The sequence below is a fragment of the Oreochromis niloticus genome, linkage group LG20 (genome assembly GCF_001858045.2).
Source record: "Oreochromis niloticus isolate F11D_XX linkage group LG20, O_niloticus_UMD_NMBU, whole genome shotgun sequence".
NCBI lineage: Eukaryota > Metazoa > Chordata > Actinopteri > Cichliformes > Cichlidae > Oreochromis > Oreochromis niloticus.
In genome coordinates this window covers 31996404-32007253 of record NC_031984.2, presented here as the reverse complement: position 1 = coordinate 32007253, position 10850 = coordinate 31996404, and positions in this window count along the sequence as shown.

Sequence of the window (10850 nt, the reverse complement as noted above, 5' to 3'; positions counted from 1 at the left end):
CCAACCACGTCAATCAGTATTGACGTTGTAAGCCACGCCCAGTATCGGTCACATGAATATTAACTCACCAGGACCAAAATTATACGAAAACATTGTGATCATCGGTAATTATTAATAAGAAACAACAGTTCATTTTTGTTCTCTTTGGGGAGCATGAGTCTAAGACTTCTAACTCCAGCGCAATTCAGTATAAATGAATCCTACTGTACTGTGAAGAGGACATCCTGGGTTTAGCGAACAGACAACATGGACTTTTTCAGAGCGACGCGTCATTGCAGCTTATGGGGAAAAAAAGGAGGTTGATTATGTGATTATGTTGCAAACTGCTTCTTCAGTATGACACTCTTAACTTCAGGTTACAGGCATTTATTTCAAAACTAAACTTTAACTCGGAGTCCTTTGTAGTGGACAGTAGGTCTTACACATTATACTAATGTTGTCAAACAACTCAAGGATATTATACCAAGATCATATTATTGTTATTATAAGTTGAAACGCTTTATTATGCCATAGCAGTGTACTCATTGCCCTTGCATATCAGGACCTCTCCAACACTTGAGACTTTCAAAACACATCTAAAGACCCACTCTTATTCTCTGGCTTTTAAATCAAGATGACTTGTTCTTTCCATGATTCTATTTTCTCTTAATCTATATTCTATTTTATTTGGTATGTCTTCTGCTTTGACTATTTTATTGTACAGTACTTTTGTCAACAACTGTTGTTCTTAAAAGTGCTATATAAATAAATAAACTTGAAACTACTATCAAACTATAGCAACCCTACATGGGTCATTTGCCATTAATCAAAAAGTGGCAGAGATCTGGAAGAGAATATGTGATCTAAAATATGAGTTTTGGGCTTCAGTCTTCTCTGTTTAAGCACATCACCGTGTGATCTTCATATCACAGATGTGCCCAAAGCAGCAGGACATGTTGGCATGTTAGATAATCACTCACAAAAGGGGTTAGGAGTCCACAGCTGGTGCAATCTTTCTGCTACTGCCAATTATTGATCTGATACCAAGTAACTGCAGGATCAATACTGCCCATAACACTTTTGATACTGATTGGTATCAATCGATTGATCCGCCCACCTCTAGCAGACTGTGGTAAAGCCAGACAATATTGTACAGAAATGAATGTTGTCAAACAACTTAAGGATATTATATCAAGATCATATTATTATTATAGGTTGGGATCAATTTGGGATCAATCCGCCCACCTCTATTAACTGATTTTCATTCATGTAAAATGACTGTAGGATTGACTGGTTTTGGACATGTTTCCGCTGTTCATGGAATTGTAACCTTTGGTTTTAATGCCTGCTTAATGAGAGGAATGTGGATGCATGCAGGTCCAGGTCTAAACATGCAATACTCAGATAGCATAAGGTTTTTGAATCAGGTTCTTGTGATAGCTCTTCTGCCTCGGTTAGCCCGCCTTGTCGGTCTGAATGGAGGCTTTTTAGCCCAGGGGCGGACCTAGAGAAATTTTCCTGGGGTGGCATGAAAATCAAATGGGGTGGCAAAATCAAAGCCTTTTTTTAAACACGTATGCAGGTGTTACATATGGTTAAAATGATTAAAATGCAGTAAGTCTACACATGTTTCATATAAATATTGTCTATAACTTAATTATTTTCTGTAGTTCAAATAATTAAACAATTCAGTTACATAACACATTTGAATTTAGATTTTATGTACTGTATAGCCTGTATGATAAATAAATATTTACCCAATAAGTATAAAATCCAGGAAGCTACACAACATGGGGGGGGGTTCTTTACAAACACAAGTCTAACTTAGGTTTCACACTGTTAAATTTACACAAAATGTCAGAAATCTGCACTGTCATTAAACCTAATTTTTCATGATTTGTTGGGTTAATATTCTGAGGCCCAAAAAACAACTGGCCATTTTTGGCTACTTTTGATTTTACATTTGTATTTCACCTTCAAATTGTTTGTTTTTTTTTAAACCTTGCCTTGCTTGGTATCATTCTTTTCAGAACAAACTCACATGTCTGAATTTACAGTTACTTTTTCATTGACATACTGTATTAACTGATCTGAAATCACACAAAAACATAAAATCCTAGTAGGAGTTATATTTTCTTTTTACTGTAAAAACCACAGACATGTTTAGTAAATTATTTTCATATCTTGAAATGCAAATATAAATGGTAAATTTTTAAAACTTATGGACAAATTTTGTAAACAATAAAATTATATATAACTATTCATCTAAAAATGCAGCCAATGCATCAGGCGCTTTGTTTTTTTGTTTTGTTTTTTGTACAGCCATTTAAAAACACTACTTAACTAAAACGAGAGAACAATCAGGTGTCACAATAAGATGCCCCACAAATTATTTGTGCCAGTAAATAAAAAAATGTCCGCCACAAGACAGAGAAAAACAGCACAGGGAGAAACCTGCAGGCCTGACAGCAGGTGTATCACTCCCTCTGTTTTCCACCTGGAGACAGTGTTTACACTGCATTCTGCCTATGTGACATTCATTAGTGCCCTCACTGACACACAAAACGACGACTACACAACACACTAACCACACAAGTTAACACAACACACCAACTATACACTAAACGTCACAAATCTCTAACATCTCAAAACTCGCTCTCCCTCTCTCACTTGGTCGCTCGCTCTGTCTCGCTGCCGTCACTTCCAAAACTTTCCCCTCTTCCTAACCAAATCCCACTGTTTGCCATTTTTCTTTTTTCTTTTATTGGTCAACATGATACATTTTTCTTTCTTTACTGTTTACGCGCTGTCATTAGAAAAGCTTTTATTTTTCAAACCATGACAATAGTATTTAGAAAAAAGCATGGCTTATACATATTTTTTTAATCATAACTCTGGATTTAGCAGCCTGTCATTAAAATTTAAAAACTGGTGTATACTTTGAAGTCCAAACTTTCAACACAAGCTAAAATAGAGATTCAGCATGGCTGCAGCTTGTTGCTATGTCAGCTTAAATCAGTCACGTCATTTGGAGGTGGGTGTGTCCGTGGACCCCAGAGGGTTAATAACGCTCACCTTCATTCCATTTCCACAGTGCAACAACCAACCACCTGTGTGAAATTTGAAATGTCCATGGTGTTGATTCAAAATGTGCTCTTGCACAATCATAGGCATCGCTTACTACTGAAAACAAGAAAAAAAAAAGCCGGTCCGCGCTATGTGCTGAATCATTTGTTAATGTTCAGTTTTAGAATTTATATTCAGTGTTTATTGTAGCTAGGCTCAAACTGTTAATGCTGCCTTATTTTAATAAACAACACTGCCATATGCAAAACTAGGGTGGCACTTGGAGTGGGAAGAGCTCATTTAAGGGTGGCACATCCCACCCTTCTTGATCTGCCCTTGGACAGGTCCTCTATAAAGTGAACACCGCGGAATCTGGTGCTCTTCACTCCGTCTACCGTGACACCAGCAATGCTGAGCAGGAGATGGACAGCCTCGGTCTTCCTAAAGTCAAAAATCAGCTTTTTTTGTTTTATCAACATTGAGACACAGATTCTTGTCCTGGCTTAGCATATGTGACAGCCGCTCCATGTCCTCCCTGTATGCTGCATCATCATCGTCCCTGATGAGTAGCACCACTGTGGTGTCATCTGCAAACTTGATAATGTGGTTTGTGTTACATTCTCGGTCTACCAGTGATTGGAAAACAACAAGCGATGTGACACCCCCACTCACTCACCACCCAAGAAAGAGCAAAAACAGAGTACTTTTCAAAGTACTATGCAGCCATTTATTTACATCGGCAGTGAGCAATGCCAAAAATAACAAACAACAAATCCCTAAACATTCCTAAGCGTCCCTAAAAAAGAAAAAAAAATCCAACCAAAAGACAATTTACTTACCTGACCTTCTAAGTGAAAAACAGGAGAAAACTGAGTCAACAGTTAACAATTTATTAAGTTTTCAGACAAAGACACTAAGTAACACTTCGAAGCACAGACTGTTTGTTGGGTGGTGGAGGCTAGGAGAGAGGGGACCAGGGGGTTGTCATCAGTACTGGGGTGATCAACCAACTATTCAATCCCAGAACAGGAATGAATTCCATCCAATGACTCAGCAGGCGCTGGACTCCAGTAAGACACACCTAGGTGTCCACACCTGAGAGAGAGAAGAGAAACAAAAAACCCACAGCCAGCCTTTGGTGGGAGGAGTCCCACATAAATCACAAACAATCACAACATTGACTCATCACATGTTGGAGCTGGAGGTGCAGTCGTGGGTCAGCAGCGTGAAGAGTAGCGGGCTCAGCACACATCCCTGGGGGGGGGGGGGGGGGGGCTGTGCTCAGTGTGATGGTGTTGGATCTTATATTTCAGTAAGAAAGACCAGGATCCTGTTGCAGGTGGAGGTGTTAAGTCTGAGCAGGTCCAGCTTGCCGATCAGCTGCTGGGCAATGATGGTGTTGAATGCTAAGATGAAATCAGTGAACAGCATTCTTAGGTGGACGTTGCATTGATCCAGTTGTGATAGGGCTAGGTGGAGTGCCAATGAGATCGCATCGTCTTCGAACTGCGGCACAACAGCTTGACTCAGGGAGATGTTAAAGATGCCCGCTAGGACATCAGTCAGCTGGTCAGCACAGGCTCCGAGCACACGTCCGGGTATATTGTCTGGTCCAGCAGCTTTGTGTGGGTAGACTTTAGTGAGAGTCCTTCTCACACTGGCCGTGGACAGGGACAGCACTTGGTTGTCTGGCGAGGGGGTGGCCCTCTATAGTCCGTCTTGCATCCCATTTAAAGAAGTGTGTGTTCACACTGCCCCTGGATGTCCTGGCCTCTGAGGTTAAGGTGTATGGCTCCTGGTTGTAAACTGACCAATTTATCATGGCAAAGGCTGTGGTGGAAAAAAGATAAGAGGCTGATTATAAAAATGATCCATGCATGCCTTATGACCTATGCAGCATGTACAGATAACACAGCTAAATGGGTGTGAAATTGTAAAGTTACTTTTGAAATAAAGCTATTTAAAGTCAATTAACTGTGACTATAATAATAGCAATGTTAGCCAGCAAACAAAACGTTAGCACTAATTAACATAAGCTGCTAGGTGATGTTACTGTTTCAAGTTCTCTCATTGTTTGACATGTAGGGCAGATATTTTGGTGACACTGAGATTAGTGAGACACTAAACAGCAGTGTAACATCAACGCTAGATTAGATGTTTTCTAATCCGATAAAATGACATTATTCCTGTTTATAGAAGATGTTTGCCGTCTGTTCGTTTGACTGACAGGAACAGGAAACAGTGGTTGGAAATTACTGTTGGTGTTACATGAGGGTAAAGGAGGGCTTTAAGCACCTGGGTAAAAACTGGACCCATGATGAAACAGTACAACAAGTACAAAATATTCTTCAGTTTTAATATGTGACCATACTGTGCAGACTGCTGATGAGTTACACCGTTACATTTCATTAATCATTGTTAAACTAAAGTGTTAAGCAGTTACTTTATCCTTTCACTTAAAATTTCCAGGAAAAACACTAACTTGGCTACTTTTGTGGTTATATTTGATATATGCTGGTTCACTACTTTTGCACTATAATGCTGCTGCTGACACCTTGGTTCACACTGACGATTAGAAAAAAGCTGATGGGAAAAGAAGGATGGAAAATGCCTGGAATTTAGTTACACTTGCAAATACTGCTGCCTCCAAACTGCAAGCATCAATAAAATGTTACGGTATTGTTTTCTATATCGGTGGATATCATTATTGGTAGTTTTCTTGAAATAGAAGATCTTCATTAAAAAAAAATCGCTGATAACATTGATGAAGCTAGCGCCCAGCCCTACTGCACGTACTGCAAATATAAAACTGATATATACTTACATCATGAAGCAGTTGATGTCTGGTTTCCGACAAATGCAGTAAAGAGGTGCGTTCTCCCCCTCCATACCAGTGTTCTCAGGCACTGGTACATGGTCAGTGTCAGACACTTCACTGTCCTACAACATACCACATAGAACCACATTAGAAATGACATATATGTAGACATGCTAATTACCTGGCTAAATGGATGCAGTAACAAAATGTTACTCAGCTACTCTAGTTATTAGTTTCCAGTTGTGTGCAGTTGCTCCAGTCTTACTGACAGTATACTGTTTCAAACACCAGTGCCAACATTTTAGTTTTTAAATCTTAGTATGCTTCTGGACCAAGACTTGTGGCCTGTTGATCGGTAACTTATTGTCTGACTACATTAACTACAGTTCATAAACATCATTCATTTTCTGATACTTATTTTATTCAGGGTGCATTCCAGCTGTCATAGGGCAAAAGTACACCCTGGACAGGTCGCCAGGCTGTTGGACGGTTATTAGAGAGACCCAGACAACCACTCACACCTACAGCCAACTAACCTAACCCCGCGCATGCCTTTGGAGGAGTTCAACACCAGTCTGGCCGAATCACAGATAAGCAGGGTGTCTGGGCTGCAGAGCACAGCTGTGTCAGAGACTCTCTACATCAATGTAGCGTTAAGGATGCGGGCCAGGACACGTCGCATAAACAACTCTACTTCCGGTGGGAAAACTAATTAAAGGAAAAGTCGCACTAATAACACCTACCACTCACTTTTATAAGCATACACTATGACCACTTCCACGCAGTAACGTTGTAATAAATATAATCCCCGGTAAAGTCAGTTAGCGAACACTACTGGCATGTAATGCCAATGACGACCATTTCACAAACTGTAGAAAATGCTCAAAATGTTGTCGACACCAAAAGTGAAGGGCTGACAGTTGAGTTTATATACGAACTGTAAGCGCTAATGTTGGTTAGCATCAGCCAGGGGCGATTCTAGGATCAGAGCTTTGGGGGTGCTGAGCACCCAGAGAGCTGCCCAGCCAGGCAAGGTAAACTTTACACGTCACGATAAGACTTCTTCCCATTCTCTGTGAGTCCCTGCATCCTTAAATGTCTCCAGTTGAAGCACCCCCAAAAATGGGCTAAAATCGCCCCTGGGTCTTACTAATACCTCCACCCATATCAATATTTAAGTAAGCTGAGGGCTGAGTGAGGCAGGAAGGACTTTACTCATAGTTGTAGAAGAGGAGTCAGACTCAGACTTGTTACTACCAGAGTACAAAGTGAGGGAGGGCCAAATAGTAATCATCAGCCAAAAAAGTGATTTTCCAATGTTTCTGTGTTTTTTATGTCTGATATCTTTGCTTATGTCCGTAAATACCCTGTAGTCAGCAGGATGTATCAAATAAAGAAATTACCTGTTTTGCAAGAGGCTTTATGACTCAGCATTTTTAAGCCTACTCTGTGTTCTACATCATAATCAATCCAGTCCTTTTTGGACACTTAAAATATCGTTTGTAGAATTTAAAATACTGTCTGTCATTCTGTCTGTCAATACATCTATGTAAAGGAGAGGTCAGAGGTCAAATGTGACAATGATGTTTTAAACTTCTATACAGTATGTTCTACATATTGATAATACACAACACACTTGTAAGAATCATAATTTCTAAGTTATAAGGCACTTTTGTTGAATTTTGAACTAATTATTATTAAGCTGACTTTGAAGACCTCGGTTGGATGGGGAGTGTCAGTGCACAGCCATTTTAAGATCTCTGCAGAGGTTTTAAGTCTGGGATCTGGCTTGAACACTCAAGGATATTCACAGAGTGGTCCTGAAGCAACTGCTTTGTTATCTTGGCTGTGTGCTTTGGGTTTTTGTCCTGTTGGAAGATGAACCTTTGACCAAGTCTGACATCCAGAGCACTCTGGAGTAGATTATCATCAAGCATGTCTCTATATCAGAATCAGAATCAGAAAGGGTTTTATTGCCAAATGTTGAGCAGGTTTACAACATTAGGAAATTGCTGCGGTACTTAGTGCAAAACATACTGTCAGACAATGCTCAAATAAACATAAAAATAAAAATTAAAAGTGCTAAGTAGATATATATATACATGAATGCAGGTGGTGATCAGTGCAAAAATGGAATGATGCAGTGAACACAGTGTAGGGTCATGTGTTAGTGGTGCGAACAGTCATATGGTTATTGTTCATGAGTCCAATAAATTCCTGAATCAAACCCAACTAGTCTTCTAATTCCTGCTGAAGAAAAATATCCCCACAGCATGATGCTGCCACCAGCATGCTTTAGTTTAGGGATGGTATTGGCCAGGTGATGAGCAGTGCCTGTTTCCTCCAGACATGACTCTTGGTGTTAAGGGCAAAGAGTCCAATCTTCTTTTCATCATTTTGTTTTATTTTTGTTTGGAACAAAATTCAAAATTGGGGCCTGTGGGGCCAGTCCTGAAGGTCCTTCAATGGCCTACCCAATTTGTGGAGGTTGTTGATGATCAACGACTGTCAAATCAGCAACCTTTCTTATGATTGTGGTTGGGTTACCATATAGGCCTTATTAATGGAGTGCTGCAGAAATGGATGTACTTCTGCAATGTTCTCTTTTGTCCACAGAGCATTACTGGAGCTCTATCAGACTGAGGATAAGGTTCTTGGTCACCTCCCTGACTAAAGCTGTTCTACCCCAATCGCTCAAGTTGGTAGGGAAGCCAGAAAGGTTCATGGTGGTTCCAAACTCCTTTCAGTCATGGATGATAGAAGCCACTGTGATCACTGTGACCTTCAGTGCTGCAGAAACTTTTCTATACTCTTCCCTAGATATGTACCTCGATCAGTCCAGTCTCAGAGCCAACTGTGGGACCTTATAATGATAGGTGTGTGCCTTTCCAAATCATGTCCACTCACCTGTATTTACCACAGCTGGCTTCCCATCAAGTTGTAGAAACATTTGACAGATAATTAGTGGAAACAGCACCTGAGCTCAACTTTGAGTGTTATGGCAAAGTCTATGAATACTTCTGTTATATTTTTGTTTTTTCTTTGTAATAAATTTCCAAGAATGTCAAGCAAACCTTATTAATATCTGGGTAGGTTCTCAGTCATCCAGTTCATGGTAGTCTAATGAGCTTGGAAAAAGCCAATCACTTTCTTTCCAAGCTCCTTAAACCAAGTTTTTTAAACTTTATTATGTGGTTTTGTGTGTAGAACTTGGAGGGAAAAATTAATTTAATCCATTTTGAAAAAGGCTGTAACATGACAAAATGTGGAACAAGTGAAGGGCTGTGAATACTTTCCTGATGAACTGTCCCTGGAGTACATACTGGCCATGGATTGAACATAATTTCCCTGGTCGTTCATCTAGTAATTGGAAAGGCAGGGGTTTGATCCCTAGGTGCTCCAGTCTGCACCCAAGTCTGCAAGTATCCTTGGGCAAGATATGGGACCATGAGTTGCTGTTGGATGTGTTCATCAAACAGACTTTAAGACAAAGGCTAAAATGCAATGAATCTTTTAACTTTAAAAATGAAGGTGTAATGAGTTTTAAATCATTTTAAATTTTATTTAAATTTTAACCAACTTTGACTGGTGGGATTTGGCTTAAGTCACTTTGGTATTCCACAATAAATACCAATACTGATACTGCCGAACAGTTTTCCATATTGTTTGACAATCTCATGTCGTATTCTTCTGAGTTGCCTGCCTCAAATTACTTACTTTTGTACTTTGATTTTGCTTGTAAATCTGCACTGGATGTTGTTGCCCCATTGAGACTAAGACAATGTAAGTCCAAGACGAGGTTTTGGCTAACTGATTTCACTCGAGAAATTAGAAAACAATGTAGGAGATGTGAAAGACAGTGGAAAAAAGACAGGTTGCGTGTCTCTTTGGAAGCCTTAAAAAGTAGTTGGAAAAGTTATCAGAAGGCGGTTAAAGCCGATAAACATGCCTATCTTTCTCAACTTATTTCGGCCAACTCACACAATCCCCGTGTTTTATATACTATTATAAATTCTGTAATTAACATGGAGAGTTGTGACCTTCTGCCGGCCTCCAAGGCTATGTGCAATAAGTTTATCAACTTTTTTGTGAACAAGATTGCTAGCTTGAGAGCTCCAAAAGTATCTATTGCTGATTCAGTCCTGTAGTTCCCCAGATGATGTTGATGTTGTTACCCCCCGCTTTCTTCAAAAAGTATTTCCTACCATTGGACCTTACAGTCTGAAAATTATCAGTACTAGTTTGTTAACCAGTCAAGTTCCTAGTGGGTTTAAACATGCAGTCATACATCCCTTACTTAAGAAACCTGGCCTAGATAGTTCTGTTATGTCGAATTTTAGACCTATCTCTAAGTTTCCCTTCCTAAGTAAGATCCTGGAGAGGATTGTACATACCCAGCTGATGAACTACCTGATTGATTCACAACTGTCTTTCAATCTGGTTTTAAGCCCTTTCACAGTACGGAGACAGCTCTTGTCAAAGTTATGAATGACATTCTTGTTGCAACTGATCGTGGTAAATATGCTGTGCTTGTCTTATTGGACATGACAGCTGCATTTGACACAGTTGATCACGATCTCCTGATTTCCCGCTTACACCACTGGGTGGGAATTTCAAATCTGGCAGTGTCATGGATAAAGTCATACCTTTCTGACAGGAGTTTTTGTGTTAAGCTGGGGTTGGCTGCATCTTCTGTGGCCCCTCTGCCTTGGGGTGTGCCCCAGGGAGCTATCCTTGGGCCATTACTCTTTTCGCTGTATTTACTCCCTCTTGGTGCGATATTTCGAAAACATAAAGTATCTTTTCACTTGTATGCTGATGATTGTCAGCTTTATTTACCTTTTAGCCACCTGATTACTTCTCCCTGTCAATCTTTACTTGACTGTGTGGATGGCAAATAACTTTTTAAATTTTAATGATCATAAAACTGAAGCAATTTTATTTGGCCCGTATCACTCTATTGTTTCTCCAGATGCTGATTTCGGTG